Below are 17,459 nucleotides of genomic sequence, written 5' to 3'. Positions count from 1 at the left end.
GCGTTGGGATTCGATCGTTGGGGTGCAGCCATCTGAGATGAGGACTCAATGAATGGAGGCAAGGCAGGATGAATTTCATGGGTACCCTCTGCTCTGGTGGCCGCTACGCTCGTCATGGCTAGCTGAGCCTCTGGACTCAATAGTTGGGGTGCAATATCGTGGAGGGAGACCCCTCTGTGGTGAACAGGTGGAGAGGCCTGAATTAGAGGGAGGTGTGGAAAAAGACTTCCTAACATATCAGGGCGTGGACTCACCGGGACCTGAGAGATTATAGGGTGTGTCTGGGTGACATTGGGTTTCAAGGAAGCCGCGTTTTTGAGTAACGGGAAGATGGTAGATATCTTAAGTAGATTGACATTAGACGCTTGAATTAGGATTATACCATTGTTATAGAGGGTTATGGTGGAATTAGCGTTGAGGGAGGACGAAGGGGCTGTTGAGAGCTTGATACCATGCGGTGTTTTCCTGTCGCTTGTTATTCGGAGCAGAGAGTAGAAGACTTTTCGCCAGCAAGCTCTTTTCCTGGTGTAGAAAATAAGGTCGTTGACTTTTGTACCGCTGATGGTAGAGAAGTATACATCAGAGATTAGGGTTTCAGGCCAGGCCTTGAGAAGTTGATGCTTATATTTCTTGGCTGCATTTTTCGATAAGTTGGGCGGATACTTGATGATCGAAGCGTTGGAACCAGATGGATCCGGAATCAGAACCATTGTGAAGCAAGTGACTATGGACCCAAGGATATGAATTGATGGTAGGTTGGTGGAAAACAGTAGTCCAAAGGTGTGGTCTGGGATATGTTCTAATGTAGAAATGACTAATGGAAAAGTCGTTCCAAGATGGCTGCCTGTTTAGTTCCGGTGTGAAGTCCTATCACTCTTTCTGTGTAATTTTCTCTCTGGGTGAAGTCCTCTGTTTCTTTCTAATGGCTGCAGTTGATAGTCCTCTCTCACTCATTTAGTATTGGGTAGAGCGCGGTGGTCCTATGTCTATGTTCATGACTTGATGTGTAAGGAGTATTACGACATAAACTCTATCTAGTAAATAGGCCTGCCATTTTGAGGGGAGGAATGCAGTTGTTCAAAGCCAGATCACCAAATGGTGGACTAGCTGACTGAGATGGGAGGAAAAAGGACTCTCATACAACGCATAAACAGGGAGGGCGCCCCAGTTAATCAACAAACCCCTACACAGTTCAAATAGCCTGTACCCTGGAGCAGCAAGCAATTTACGCAAGTGAATGTTGCAGCTTGCCCGCATTGCAGAAACGCTGCCTGAGTCAAAAGCAGTATTAGTGGCGGCCACAATAGCAGTGTGCCACGTCCTGTGAAAGGGGGAGCTGAAAGTACCTTCACGTCGATAGTCCTGACACTGCTGCGATGAACGTCCGGGGTCAAAGGCTGCCTCTCGCCTCTCAGCCGATACGGCGGAGGACGCGCTCAGAGCCGCTGTATTGAGAAGGACGCAGTGGGGGAGGAATCGGAGAGCTCAGCCCGACACTGAGAGCTCGCACCGAATCATGTGCCTTCTCCGTCGCATCCGATTTCCTGCGTTGATCCTGAAGGTGCGGAGCTAGGCAGCGGCTTCATCCGGGAGTGCGCTTATGCAAGGAAGTTTTCTCCGTATGGCTCCGCGAGCTGAGTATCGATGAATCTGTGTGTTCTCTCACACCTTATGGGCATCCTAATGGTGACTGCTTCGCATGCAGGTACTAGTGCAGCGTCCCGATGCCAGCTGAACCCTTCCTCTTTAATTCAGTGTGCAGCGATGTATGGCCGCCGGTCGAGTCAAATCTTCATTCCAGTGTCTGCGATCCTCGACGGCTCAAACCCGCCGGAGTCTGAGCGGGCAGAGGTGGCCGGCGATTTGCTGAGGAGGGTCCGGTCAACTCTCCACTTCGGGGATGATGGTCCGTCGCTATTCCGCTCCCACCAGGGTCTGTGTGGACATAGGTACGCGTCGTGGTTGGCCCCAATCCTTATATCAATGTCTTTAATCGAAGTGTGTTCTATTTCTGTCCCGTTCCTATGGTCCGTTCTACTAGTTGACTGCCGCTAACAGGGATATTCTAGGCAAGCAGATCCCAAGCGCTCAGAGCTCCTTTGGTGAGCTCCTACCAGTCGGCCATCTTGTTGATCCCCAGTTCTATCCTCAGGGTGTTTAGGACATCTCCCTAGAACTTCATCAGCTATCACTTCTTATGCATTTCTTTCAACCATTTTCTCTTTGTCATTTGGGCAACCATTTCTAACCTCATAACCTCGACCACTGGTGTCAACTGCATGCAATAAATTATTGCTCTGTAAATAACTCTTTTCATTAAAGAAAGGCTCTGAACTTGAACTGTGTTTCCATTCTCCCAAAAAAAATCACAAAAATTTGTTCTGTTATTTACTCTTTTCCTCCTACTTTCGTCCTTCATTAAATGGATTGGTTTATCTAGTGATCGAATTCTGTTTAATATTAAAATGAATAGTTTCCTTTTTACTTCAAAAGCCTTTTCAACAATGGTTTCAATATGCTTCTTCTTTTTATAAAATAGAGCTCTCTTTTTATATTTCTTCACATCTTTCAGCAAATTATGTACTACTCTCTTGTAAAATATTTTTTTGCGTATTTCTTTATACTGATTTTGCCTTCTTTTACCATACTTCATCTCCTTTGACTGTCCATTTGCTTTTTTGCCTTTCCTATTATTTTGAATATTTTTTCTAGTTGAAGCATTCTCAGAGGTTTCAGCATTCTGCACATTCTGTCTGGTCCTACAAACATTTTTAATAAATTGCTTTGTGATCTTACCAGAAGATGTTTTCTTTTTAGCCACATTATGTTGTTCATTCAATACTTGTGGTTGATTTTTCTTCAAGTAACTGTCCTTTTTCTGTTCTTTTCTTTTTCTTACTTTGTCCGGTATGATTTCTCTATTCTAATGGTGATAAACAGTATCTGTAAAAATTAATCACAAATAAATGTATATTAATATATTTATAAATTATACCTTTCTATTACTATACAAACACATTTTATATAAATACTGACTAAGAAATTATAGGCCTGAAGCACAAGTGTGACGGTGATTAAACCACTACATGCATAGTGCATACTACTTTGAAGCAGTTCATGCCCTAAAGCCTGCCTCACTGAAAGACTACATGCTTACTGACTGAATAATTACAGTACTATAAGGAGAGACACTGGGTGAATTCACAGTTTATTGAATACATCACTACATGCTACTGAAAGACTCACTATGGGTTTGCAACAGCAGTCACAGTGTGTTTGCTGGAGTGTATGCATAGTGACTGTGGAAATGTAGGTCTGATGCACAAGTGTGAAACTGGTTAGACCACTACATACATAGTGGATAGTTATTTCAAACAGTCCTTGTGAAAAGGCATGCTTCACTGCTTGAGTACCTGAATACTGACTGAAACATTAGAGTAATGCAAGGAGAGTACCTGAATGAATCTTTTAAGGGTTTGGGTTTTTGTGCAGTGAAGATCAGCACATGGTGCCAGATGAGTCACTAGAGGAGAGCAAGGGGATTGATAGGGTGTTTGCTGGAAGTGTATGGATACTGACTGGCGAATTGAAGGTGTGAAAGACAAGTGTGTAGGTGGTTAGAGGCCTACATGCATAGTGGATAGGTGTTTGACTCAATCCATGTGCTAAAGCCTGCTTCACTCCATTAGTACTTGGGTACTGACTGAATGTTTAGAGTATTCCAAGGAGAGTGCCTGCATGAATTTATAAGTGTTTGTTTTTTGGCACAGTTAATGGATTACTTCATGGTACTGAATAAATCACTGGAGAAATGCAAAGGGAGTGACAGGGTGTTTGCAAGAACTGTATGGATACTGACTGGGATATTGATGGTGTGAAAGACAAGTGTGTAGGTGGCTAGAGGCCTGCATGCATAGTGGATAGACGTTTGAAACAGTCCATGGGCTAAGGCCTGGGTCACTGCATGACTACCTGGGTACTGATTGAATCAATAGAGTACTGCAAGGAGAGTGCCTGGGTGAATCTTTTTAAGTTTTGGGGTTTTGGCGCAGTGAATAGATTAGTACATAGTGCCGAATGACTCAGTGGAGGTGTACAAGTGGAGTGACAGGGTGTTTATTGGAGTTTATAGATACTGACCAGGAAATTGAAGGTCTGAAAAACAATTGTGTAGGTGGTTAGAGGCCTCCATGCATAGTGGATACGCGTTTGAATCAATCCATGTGCTTAGGCCTGCCTCACCCCATTAGTACTTGCATACTAACTGAATGTTTACAGTATTGCAAGAAGAGTGCCTGGGTGAATTTATAAGTGTTTGGGTTTTGGCGCAGTAAATAGATTACTACATGGTGCTGAATGAGTAACTGAAAGAGTGTATGGGGAGTGACAGGGTGTTTGCAGGAACTGTATGAATACTGTCTGGGGTATTGAAGGTGTGAAAGACAAGTGTGTAGGTGATTAGAGGCCTGCATACATAGTGCGTAGACGTTTGATGCAGTGCATGTACTAAACCTGGGTTCACTACATAAGTACCTCAATACTGACTCAATCATTAGAGTACTTCAAGGAGAGTGCCTGGGTAAATTTATTACTGGTTGGGTTTTGGCGCAGTGAATGGATTAGTACATAGTGCTGAATGGGTCGCTGGAGAAGTGTAAGGGGAGTGACAAGGTGTTTGCGGGAACCGTATGAATACTAACTGAGGTATTGAAGTGAAAGACAAGTGTGTAGGTGGTTGGAGGCCTGCATGCATAGTGGATAGGCGTTTGAATCAATCCATGTGCTAAGGCCTGCCTCACTCCATTAGTACTTAGATAGTAACGAAATGTTTAGAGTATCGCCAGGAGAGTGCCTGGGTGAATTTCTAAGTGTTTGGGTTTTGGCGCAGTAAATGGATTACTACATGGTGCTGAATGAGTCACTGAAGGAGTGTATGAGGAGTGACAGGGTGTTTGCAGGAACTGTATGAATACTGTCTGGGGTATTGAAGGTGTGAAAGACAAGTGTGTGGGTGATTAGAGGCCTGCATGCATTGTGGATAGACGTTTGAAACAGTCCATGAGCTAAGGCCTGCCTCACTCCATTAGTACTTGGGTACTGACTGAATCATTAGAGTACTGCAAGGAGAGTGCCTGGATGAGTATTTTTAAGTTTTTAAGTTTTGATGCAGTGAATAGATTAGTACATGGTGCCAGATGAGTCACTAGAGGTGTGCAAGGGGAGTGACAAGGTGTTAATTGGAGTTCATAGATACTGACTGGTCAATTGAAGGTGTGAAAGACAATTTTGTAGCTGGTTAGAGACCTACATACATAGTGAATAGATTTTTGAAGTACTCCATGTGCTAAGGCCAGGTTCACTACATAAGTACCTGGGTACTGACTGAATCATTAGAGTACTCTAAGGAGAGTGTCTCGCTGAATTTATAAGTGGTTGGGTTTTGGTGCACTCAATGGATTAGTTCATGATGTTGAATGGGTCACTGGGAGAGTGTAAGGGGACTGACAGGGTGTTTGCAGGAACTGTATGAATACTGACTGGGGTATTGAAGGTCTGAAAGACAAGTGTATAGGTGGCTAGAGGCCTGCATACATAGTGCATAGACGTTTGATGCAGTGCATGTACTGAAGCTAGATTCACTACATAAGAACCTCAATACTGACTCAATCATTAGAGTACTTCAAGGAGAGTGCCTGGGTAAATTTATTACTGGTTGGGTTTTGGCGCAGTGAATGGATTAGTACATAGTGCTGAATGGGTCACTGGAGAAGTGTAAGGGGAGTGACAAGGTGTTTGCGGGAACTGTCTGAATACTAACTGAGGTATTGAAGGTGTGAAAGACAAGTGTGTAGGTGGTTAGAGGCCTGCATGCATAGTGGATAGGCATTTGTTCAATCCATGTGCTAAGGCCTGCCTTACTCCATTAGTACTTGGATAGTAACTGAGGGGCATATTTACAATAACTGGCGCTTCCCTGCATATCAGCAGGGATGCGCCAGTTATTGTGCGCAACAGCTCCGCCACCATGGATGCCCCACATTTACAATGCAGCATGGGGCAAAAACGGCACATATGGTTGACGCATCTGTGCCGTAAAAGTGGCGCATTGCTTGAGTTGCGTCACAAGCGCGACGCAGCTCCAGCAATGCTCTGGGGGGCCCTATCTTGTTAATGCTGCGTCAATCCTTATGCCTGCTTCAGGCAGGCGCAGGGTTTTGACGCAGCATGGCCCTAAAAGTCACTGAGTGAAATCTTGTAGATTTCACTCAGCCACTTTTAGGAGGCGTTCCTGCACCGGAACGCCCCCCCTGCGCAGGAACGCCTACATGTGGCTTTACAACGTGACACATCTCCCAGATGCGTCACTTTGTAAGTACCCCGCACCATGCCGCAGGATTTGCACTGCCGCTGCGTCACAGAACTGTATGAATACTGTCTGGGGTATTGAACGTGTGAAAGACAAGTGTGTAGGTGATTAGAGGCCTGCATGCATAGTGGATAGACGTTTGAAACAGTCCATGAGCTAAGGCCTCGGTCACTGCATGATTACCTGGGTACTAACTGAATCATTTGGGTTTTGGCGCAGTGAATAGATTAGTACATAGTGCGGGATGAGTCACTAGTGGTGTGCAAGTGGACTGAAAGAGTGTTTATTGGAGTTTATAGATACTGACTGGGAAATTGAAGGTTTGAAAGCCAATTGTGTTGGTGGTAAGAGGCCTCCATGCATAGTGGATAGGCGTTTGAATCAGTCCATGTGCTAAGGCCTGCCTCACTCCATTACTACTTGGATATTAACTGAATGTTTACAGTATTGCAAGGAGAGTGCAAGGGTGAATTTATGTGTTTGGGTTTTGGCGCAGTGAATGGATTACTACATGGTGCTGAATGAGTCACTGGAGGAGTGCAAGGGGAGTGACAGGGTGTTTGCTGGAAGTATATGGATACTGACTGGGAAGTGTGTAGTAGGTTAGAAGCCTGCATGCATAGTGGATAGACATTTGAAGCAGTCCATGTGGTAATGCATGGTTCACTGCATGAGTACCTGGGTACTGACTGAATCATTAGACTACCGCTAGGAGAGTGCCTGGGTGAAACTTTTAAGTTTTTCGGTTTTGGCGCAGTGAATAGATTAGTACATGGTACTGGATCAGTCACTGGAGGTGTGCAAGATGAGTGACAGGGTGTTTATTGAAGTATATAAATACTGACTAGTTAATTGAAGGAGTGAAAGACACGTGTGTAGGTGGTTAGAGGCCTGCATGCATAGTGGATAGGCGTTTGAAACAGTCCATGAGCTCAGGCCTGGCTCAGTGTAGGAGTACTTTGGTACTGACTAAATGATTAGAGTTTTTTAAGTACTTATATGTTTGCAAAGACATAAAGTACCCAAAACCTTCTCTCTGAGTGGTTCCTAAATGCATACAGACTCTCAGTGTGATTCTACACAACAAACACTATCCCATACATATTACCAAATCAGATTTTCTTTTCCGAAATTGGTAAACAGAGTACACACAATCCACATATTGTACTACTGCACATAATTGTAGAACCCTGACTCTTTTACAAATACCTAACCAATGACTGGTTTCTTATTCTACCAAAGTATGAGAATAGGATAGGTTTTTAACCAGTTATATATCTGCAAACACATAAAATATCCAAATCCTTCTCTTACTACAGTTTCTAAATGGACACAGACTCACAGTGTCATTCTAGAAAACAAATAAAATCCCTTGAATTTTACAAAAACAGATTTACCATTCTTGAAGAGGTAATTTGAGTGCACACATTCCACATATTTTACTACTGCTCATTAGTGTATACCTGGCGAATAATTGTCTCTGGGGCTGAAGCGAGAATTTCCTGCCTATCTGCCTGGGTCCCCCCTATCTCGACGTCCTTGTTGCAGTGTGGGTCTCCCTCCCGCTGCCGCGTTTGGTGTCCTCGCGGCCACTGTGTGGAGGGGAGACCACAACTCCCAGGATCCTTTGCCCCCAATACCGGAACCTGCCATACCGACATTCGCGCCTGGAGGCGCTTTAAAAACAACTACACTACCCGCGTCGCGGGACCGCGCGCGGGCTAAGCCTGGGCAAAGGGCGGGCCGTCTGTGGCCGTCAGGGGCAGACAGAGGCAGGGCTGGGCCATCCCTCTTATAGCCCCAAGAAAGACATTGAGTTGCAGAGCGTTGACGACCAACCGGCCAGCGAGAACTGCATTCCCCAGGAGCCCTTGGGGCAGGACGTTGTTGGTGCTGTGCGCCAGGAGGCTAGGAGGCCCTCAAGGCCACGCCTGTAGCCGTTAGGGGCTGAAGGAGGTTGGGCTGGGCCTGCTTTCTAACACATAAGTTTAATTAGGACTAGTGTGAAGTGGAGGTGTGTTGATTCTTGGAGGCTTCTGTCTTCTTGCTAGTCGTTATATAGCGAGTTCTGATTATTGCTCCTGCCCCTCATATACCATGGCTAAAAACAATAGTAAGTGCCCTGCAATGGGGGTACGGGGACATTAGATGCTTTTTTTTAAAAAGCAGAAACTGTCGTTTCCAGGGAAATTGAAATGGTGGAAAGGAGGTTATCTTTGGAGCCATTAACCCAGATTAATCTTGTAAAACAACCTGGTGATATTACCTTAGGGTTAGGCGCCGTACAGTCTGTATGTCATCTCTCCATTGGGGCTGTGTTAGAGCCTAGCCTTGTAATTTCTACTGCTTCTACAAATATCTCTAGTCCCCCTCCTTCACCGCCAGTCACACGTACTAGGCAGCTACACGCCCCGCCTGTCGCTGTTACTAAAATAGCCAAGGGGAAAAGAAAAGCTAATAACGCCCCCAAAGGAAGTCGGCAACAAGCCAAACAACCCAGGAACAAAGATTCCATATATGGGTTGGACAGACAGGAAGGTAGTGTGGTTGTCCAGGCTACGGTTGATAAGTGTCACGGGTGTAATGAGTGTACTGACCAGGGCGAAGTAGATATTACGGGGGTTAAGACGGCCGAACTGTTAAAGCTTATGGATGAGCGATTAAGAGCGATTATATTGCCAGTCATGGATAGACTCAATAAGATTGACGACAGACTTGTTCTCATTGAACGTCATATAGCGGGCCAGAATGCATCGATGCCAAGGCAAAATCCACCCGAGATGCACCCTTTAAGTGTAGTAGCAACTAGAGTTTCTGAGTTGGTTGAGTCTATGACGACCCCTGTCGTAGGCCCTATAAATCCTCCTCCACCTGCTTTAGGAACTAATGGTGGTGATAGTTCGGGGCCTAGGGGCCCGACAGGGAGACTAAGTCCTCTTGTTGAGTATCCTTCAAGGGAATGTCCTCTGCACTTGCCGCCGGAGGCCTGTCCGTATACTGTAATTTTGGCAAATGTTCCGAAAACTCGTGATGGTAGGGAAGAGCATTGGTCCTGGTTAAAAAATAAAGCCCTCCACTACTTAGCCGGTAAGACAGTATTAGGGAGCCACCTTTTTGAAAGTTTTAAAATGGTAAGAAGGGTCCCATGGGTGGGGAAGACCAACAAGTCGTTGAAGGGTAACTGCGTTGTTTTGAGCTTTAACTCTCCCGACTTAGTAGACCACATCTTGAGGCAGGCAGGGTCGATCAGAATACATCAGGACTATGTAAATGTTCTCCCGCTGTTTTTTTTTTATCCACCCCATTATTTGGGGTTGGCTGGAAATAGAGGGCACATCTCTCAGTTTGTCCCTGTGAGTAGTGCATTGGTTCCTAGTAATAGATTCGAGGCCCTTAGCACTTTAGATGTCAATGATTGACTCAGTGCTGATAGAGTTCAGGCCTATAATAATGAACTTAGAGTGGTTTTTTCAAATGACTCTGGATTTCTGTTACCCACGGTGTTGGCTGTGAAAGACAGTATTGACCTTAATGGCTTCAGTGACAGAATTTTACCCCTAAAGAGAGCTTGTGGTAAAGGAACTAGCCAGTTGACCACTGAGGACGTTCAAGTGGATGGGAGTGATATAGTTCCTCCTATCGTAACTGGTAATTTGACTGTTACGGTACCTGTAAATAGAGAGGATGTTGATTTTCAACTCCTTTCATTGAATTTGGAGAATATCGTGTCACAAGAGATGGGGCATGGGGGGGAACCCCAATAACGAATAAAATTATGATTTTATCATGGAATATAGCTGGCTTGCGATCTAAAAGAGGCGATATAAATTGGAAGGCTTTTCTCTCCACCCACCATATAATTGCCCTCCAAGAAACGTGGGAGCCTAAAGACCCCTATTATTTGGATGGGTACCAGTCCTTTGATAAATATGCCGTGTCTTCCACTATGGGGAGATCACGGGGGATCTTTTGTTATTATTTAGTCTCAAGCTATTATATAGTACAGAGTTGTTAGTGACTAGTTCTCCAAATATTTTGGCGGTTAAACTTGAAGGTGCCAACTTGCCGTCATTATTAGTGGTGAATTTTTATAACTCATTCACTAGGTCTGATGACCTGGAGCACCTAAAAGCACTGTTTACATTCTTGGACGAGTATGATGCAAATAATGTTACACCTTATTCTCTTTTACTTTTTGGCGATTTTAATATCCATGTATGTCATCTCAATTGTTTTGAAAATATTAATTATGATCTTTGTCCTCAAGAGGTTACCCATTTTGAACACTCTAAGGGTGGGATGTACCTCGAGAGTATTGTATCCGCCCTTCACTTATTTGCCCCTGTACAAGAATCTTTGTCTCCTGCCCCCACGTTTACCGGACAAGGCCATTATAGTACGATCGACTATATTTTTGTGTCTTGTCTTTTGAAGGACTTAATAGGTGCCTTTTGTGTCACTCAAAATGCCTTAAGTGATCACAATCCTCTCACTATGGAAATTAAAGTCAAGGCTCTAATGAGGGATAATCCATTGCCCATGATTTCTAATTTAAATTTAGTCTCTAAAAATCAGGGAAGACGATTGAGATGGGATGTTATTACCCCGGATGATTTCCTCGAGAATTTGTATAACAGTAATAACGAGGATCTAAGTCTATGCTTGTCGACAGAGTCACAACCAGTGGAAATCCTTGGTGCTTTCGAGAGAATAACAAAACAGGTAGTGGGTAAATTAACCTGCCATGGGAGACCAAGGCCTAAGAAACTAAAAAATTGGTTTGATCATGCTTGCTCTAGTGCTCATACCGCACTCCTGTCGGCACTGAAAGAAAGTGGAAAAGACTCAAGTAAGATTGTAGAGGCAAGAAGGTCCTATAAAAAAGCAATAAAGGCAAGGAAAATCCAGTTAAGAAATATGGCATGGGATGAATTGTCAGAGGCAAGTGTTTTGAAAAATAGCATTCAATTCTGGAAGGTGATCAATAGTCCACTTTTTGATGAGTTGGAGAATACAAATAAAGACTGTCTTATCCCACCAGATAGATGGGTGGACCACTTTAGTGGCCTTTATTCTGAGATTCATCAACTCAATCCAGTAAATTACGGGGATACTAGACAGGCCTCAAAAATGTATTTTAAGGATGATGAAGTCCTGGAGGCCATAGTGTCAATGGCAAAAGGTAAAGCTCCAGGTCCGGATGGCGTCCCCGCGGACCTTTATAGGGCAGATCCAAGGTACTGGGCAAAGATCTTAACTTCTGTTTTTAATGCAGTATCAAAGGCGGGTGCTCCTATGTCATGGGGCAAAGCAGTTATAGTCCCATTATTTAAAAAAGGGTCAAGAGAAGATCCGGCATGTTACCGGCCCATCTCTCTCTTGGACTCTGCTATGAAGATAATGGGAAAAGTAGTTCTCGTTCGTCTAACAAATTGGTTGGAAGATAAACTCATAATTTCCGACTTACAATACGGGTTCAGACAAGGAAAGGGCACAGTGGGTCAATGCCTCAATTTACATCTTATCATTGGGAAGTACACGGTCGCTAAGAGTCGCTGGAGAGGTGTGGCTCACTGGTTAGAGGCTGCAGACCCGTAAGCAGAGAATCGGCCAGGGGCCAGGGTTCAATTCCCGACGCGGCAGGGTTGTGGACCAGGGTCAAAATGGACTCGATAATTCTCGCCTCGGTACCTACTCTAACCAGGAACACACTCGGCAACTCTGGGCATTAAGCTTACCTCATCTCTACAACGTCCCCCCACAGACGCCGGGGATGCCTGGTTTCACCTTGGAGATACCCAGAAAGGGACCATCTCACAGGGATAGCCAGGACGGGTTCCCCAGCGGTCTATAGCGCCGGGACACTTCCGAGTAGCTGTGCGCTGAATAAATTAAAATAACATAAAATAACATAAGCAGGGGGACTTACATCTAGCCTTTATGGATTTGTCTACTGCTTTCGATCTTGTAAATCGTCAAAAATTATGGGCCTCCCTAGTGGTATTGGGGCTTGATCCCGTGTTGATATCATTCCTGGCGCTTATTCACAAGGACACCACCGCAGTCGTCCGCTACAAGGAAGACGGGAGTCTGTCAGAAGCATGGCAGGTAAAGCGAGGGGTAAGACAGGGGTGTATTCTTGCCCCCCTGCTTTTCTTGCTTTACATTAATAATCTGGGTGTGGCTCTAATTTCGACCAGTAAGGATATTCCCAGAGCCGGCTCAAAATTGATTCCCGCATTATTGTATGCCGACGACACGGTTCTGCTGGCAAGAACTGCGAGAGGCCTACAAGCCCTTTTAAACGGATTTCATGATTTTATGGTCTCTTTAGACTTAATAATAAATTTTAAAAAATCACATTCCATGTCAATTGGTTGTGGGAGGGCGAAAAAGGCTAAATTCTACTGTAATGGGCAGGAGCTCACAAAAGTGCAGACTTTCCCATATTTGGGGATTGTCTTTGATGACAGGAGATCGTGGGTCATGCAACGCGCCCAGAAAAAGAATATTCTTGCTAGGGCGACAGGAGCGTTGTTGGGCTTTGCAAAACGTTTGGGGTGTAAACCCCTACCCGCTCTTATGAAGATATATAGAGCTAAGTGTGTTCCTATGGCCCTATATGGTAGCGAGGTATGGGGTTACAAGGCTACGACTGAAATCCAGACAGTAGAAAATGCCTTTTTTCGGAAATTGTTGTCACTCCCCCCATCTGCTCCTATTTTTAATATACACGAAGACCTGGGGGCAGGCTATCTTACTGATCAAATTTCCGTGGCTCCATTATTAGGTTGGTTGAGAATTTGGGCACAGCAACCTCCGAATTTAAATCAACTTATTATCCAAGACTGTTTGTCTCTTGACAAAGCCATGTCTATTCCATGGTTTCATTACATTAAAATCTATTTGGAGTCACTTGGCTGCCTCGAATTGTTTGACAAACCAAGTGCGTTGAGTAAAGTGGAGATAAAGGCCTTTAAGACTCAGTTCTTGAGTAGAGCAATGTCACTGAGGGAAGGAGGTGAACTGGGAAAGCCGGCAGTCAGGAGGTTTGTCACGCTAAGTATAGGCAGAGAGATCCAGCCATACCTGACCTACATAAACAAACCATTTCATCTGTTTTTGTTAATAAGGTTCAAGCATGGCATGCTTCCCTGGCTATTGGCTTACCCTAAGGGTTTTTTCAAAGAGGGAACCCTGGGGCCCTGTCCTTGCGATAATACCTCAGAACAAAACACGTTGCATTTGGTATTTTTTTGTAAGTTTTACTCTTTGCAGCGCAAGAAATTTATTCTTCCTATTTTTAAGAACTGTAATTTTGAGCAAGTGAGGCCCGCACTGGTTTATCTGCAAATGCTTGGGTCACCATTGGTATGTTTCGGGGTAGCCAGCTACATCACAGGGGCCATTAGGTGTAGAAATAGGGCGCGGTCCTTTTAGTGACTGCCCCATATTTTATTAGTATTGTTTTTAATAGATGGAGAATGTGGACTGATGAAGCAGTAATGGTTTTATGGTTTTGTAAAAATTGTAGAATTATTCGGATGATATACTTTTTATTGTGACCAGGTGCCAATCATACTGTATTACTTATTATTCATGAAATGTTGTACATGGTGTTTTAATCTGTTTTGCGTTAGTGGTCTTATTTGACTTTTGTAACTGTAACTAGTTGCACTATGAAACATTGTTCTGTGCTTTGATGGTTTTAAAATTTTTAACCGAATAAAGCAATCTTTTGACTTTGACTTTGTATAAACCTGACTCATTTTACAAACACATAAACAATAAATGGATTCTATTTCTTCAAAAATATAACAGGATAGATTTTTAAGCAATTATGTGTCTGCAAAAACATGAAACCCCCAAATGCTTCTCTCACATTAGTTCCCAAATGCACACAGACTCACAGTGCGATTCTAGAAAAACAACACTATTCCTTCTATTTTACCAAAACACATTCACTAGTGTGGAAGGGCTGAAGTGACTGCAGAGATTCTACATATTTCCATACTGCACACTACTATGAAAGCCTGACTCATTTTGTGAATGCATAAGCAATGACTGTCTTCTAATACTACTAAAACTTGACAACATGACATGTTTTTAAGCTGTTATCTATCAGCAAATACATGATGTAACCAAATGATTCTCTCACAGTAGTTCCCAAATGCACACAGAATCACAGTGTGATTCTAGACAAACAACACTATTCCTTCTATTTTACCAAAACACATTCACTTGTGTGGAAGGGCTGAAGTGACTGCAGAGATTCTACATATTTCCATACTGCACACCATATGAAAGCCTGACTCATTTTGTGAATGCATAAGCAATGACTGTCTTCTAATACTACTAAAACTTGACAACATGACAGGTTTTTAAGCTGTTATCTATCAGCAAATACATGATGTAGCCAAATGCTTCTCTCACAATGGTTGCCCAAATGCACACAGATTCACAGTGTGATTCTAGACAGGCAACACTATCCCTTGGACTTTACCAAAACACATTCACTACTCTGGAAGAAGTAAGGGGACTACATACAATCTACAAATTTCAGTACTGCACTTTAGTGCCAAAGCCTGACTCATTTTATGAAAGCATAAGCAATGACTGGCTTCTAATGATACTAAAACTTGACAACATGACAGGTTTTAAAACAGTTGTCTGTCAGCAAATATACGATGTTACCAAATGCTTCTCTCACAATGGTTACCCAAATGCAGACAGACTCACAGTGTGATTCTAGACGAGCAACACTATCCCCTGTACTTTACCAAAACACATTCACTGCTCAGGAAGAAGTAAAGTAACTGCACACATTCTACATATTTTAGTACTGCACTTTAGTGTCAAAGCTTGACTAATTTTCTGAATACATAAGCAATGACTGGCTTCTAATTCTACCAAAACTTGAGAACAGGAAAGTTTTTAAGCAGTTATGCGTATGCAAAGATATGAAGTACCCAAATGCTTCTCTCACAGTGGTTCCCAAATGCACACAGACTCAGTGTGATTCTAGACAAGCAACACTCTTCCTTGTACTTTACCAAGACACAATCACTAGTCTAGAAGGGGTAAGGTGACTGCACACATTGTACATATTTCAATACTGCACATTACTGTGAAAGCCTGACTCATTTTGCAATTGAATAAGCAATGACTGGCCTCTAATGCTACTAAAACTTGACAACAAAACAGGTTTTAAAGCAGTTATCTGCCAGCAAATACATGATGTTACCGAATGCTTTTCTCACAATAGTTGCCCAAATGCACATAGACTCACAGTGTAATTGTAGACAACCAACTATCCCTTGTAAAAAATACATTTACTAGTCTACAAGATGTAAGGTGACTGCACACATTGCAGAAAACTTTCTACTACACATTAGTACCAAAATGTTTCTCTCAAAATGATTCCTAAATGCACACAGACTCACTGTGTGATTCTAGACAAACAACACTATCCCTTGCACTGTACCAAAACACATTTCTATATCTAGAAGGAGTACTACATTTTAGTGTAGAAACGTGACTCATTTTGCAAATACATAAACAATGACTGGTTTCTAATTCTACCAAAACATGAAAACAGCACAGTTATCTGTCTGCAAACACATGAAAAACACAAATGCTTATCACAGAATGGTTTCTACATGCACACACACTGTGAATAAGATTGTAGACAAAAAAAAGTACTCCCTTCACTTTAGCAGGAGAAATACATTAGTCTGATTAAAATCAAAATAGACCACATACATCCCCTCACAATTAAATTACTCACCTTACAAGTTGTTTTGTAGATTAAGAAGTATGTCAGTCACACACCAGATTTTCTTATACAGAATCTCTGCACTGTGCACCTGTCAGCTTTGGTTTTTGTTTTTTTTACGGCCGGATCCGCGCACCCTGCATGCATTTTGCCATTTAAAAAAAAATAAAAAAGGGGTCCTGGGAGTCCTTCTAGGACCCCCTAAGCAAGTCTAGAGGGTCAGAGTATTTCTACACTGACCCCTTATAGGGTGGGGGGCTGAACGGCCCCCCCAATCCCCGGTGACTATGTCTTTAATTATACACACACATGACGTTTCGCGGAAGCGCACGAGCGTTGCATAACGTATTTCGTACGTGTCACGTATGAGCTTGGAGTCCCGTACCGGTCGCATAGCAATCTTGCACGAAAATACATACCCAACGCATACCGTACGCGGATCCTACACTACAATCGTAAAATGGCGACTATGTTCCGCGCAGGGATTGTGGAAAGGTGCGCAATTAAAAAAAAAAAATCATTAAAAACAAATAATATTTTTTAATTTTAAAAGAATTAATTGAAAAAAAAAACTTTAAAAAATGGTGAAAAACAATATAAAAAACATGATTAAAGGAATTGATACACTGAAATATAAAGATTTAGAAATCCTATGAAAATCATTAAACATCATAACTTTAGAGATAAGTTATAGATAGGAATTAGCATTTAAAAAACCTTTGAAATTCACTTAAAAAACCATAGGTTTCAGGCACGTTATAGTTAGGAATTAGCATTTAAAAAACCTTAGAAATTCACTGAAAAACCATAGGTTTCAGGGGCGTTATAGATAGCTGGACATTTCCCTCGTACAAAACCCTAGAAATTCCCCCGTTATAGTTAGTTCAGCTAACTATAACTCGTGCCCCCGAAATGCACTGCTTATGACGTCACATATTACATAACTCATGACATGGTCTGTGACTTCACTGATGACATCAATGATGACATCTCAAATGACATCACTGATGACGCCATTCATGTGATCATTTGAGGCATCTTGTCACACCCTATTATAACCTTTGATACACCCACTCTAAATTACATACTGCCACTCTCAAAACCATAGACACCCCAACACCAATAAGTACTTACCCCATCACAGAGTCTTAGGTCTAAACATTCATCCACTCACTCACCCGTACAGTCACTCAAACTTATGGTCACTCAGTACAGGACTATCATATGCACTCATACACCTATATAGACAATCCCACACCGCTACTCATCCATAGTTACTCACACACATACTCAGTCATGCAAATAATTAATCACCCT

The sequence above is a fragment of the Triturus cristatus genome, chromosome 9, assembly GCF_964204655.1.
Source record: "Triturus cristatus chromosome 9, aTriCri1.1, whole genome shotgun sequence".
Taxonomy (NCBI): Eukaryota; Metazoa; Chordata; class Amphibia; order Caudata; family Salamandridae; genus Triturus; species Triturus cristatus.
Note: the sequence above shows the minus strand (reverse complement) of the source record.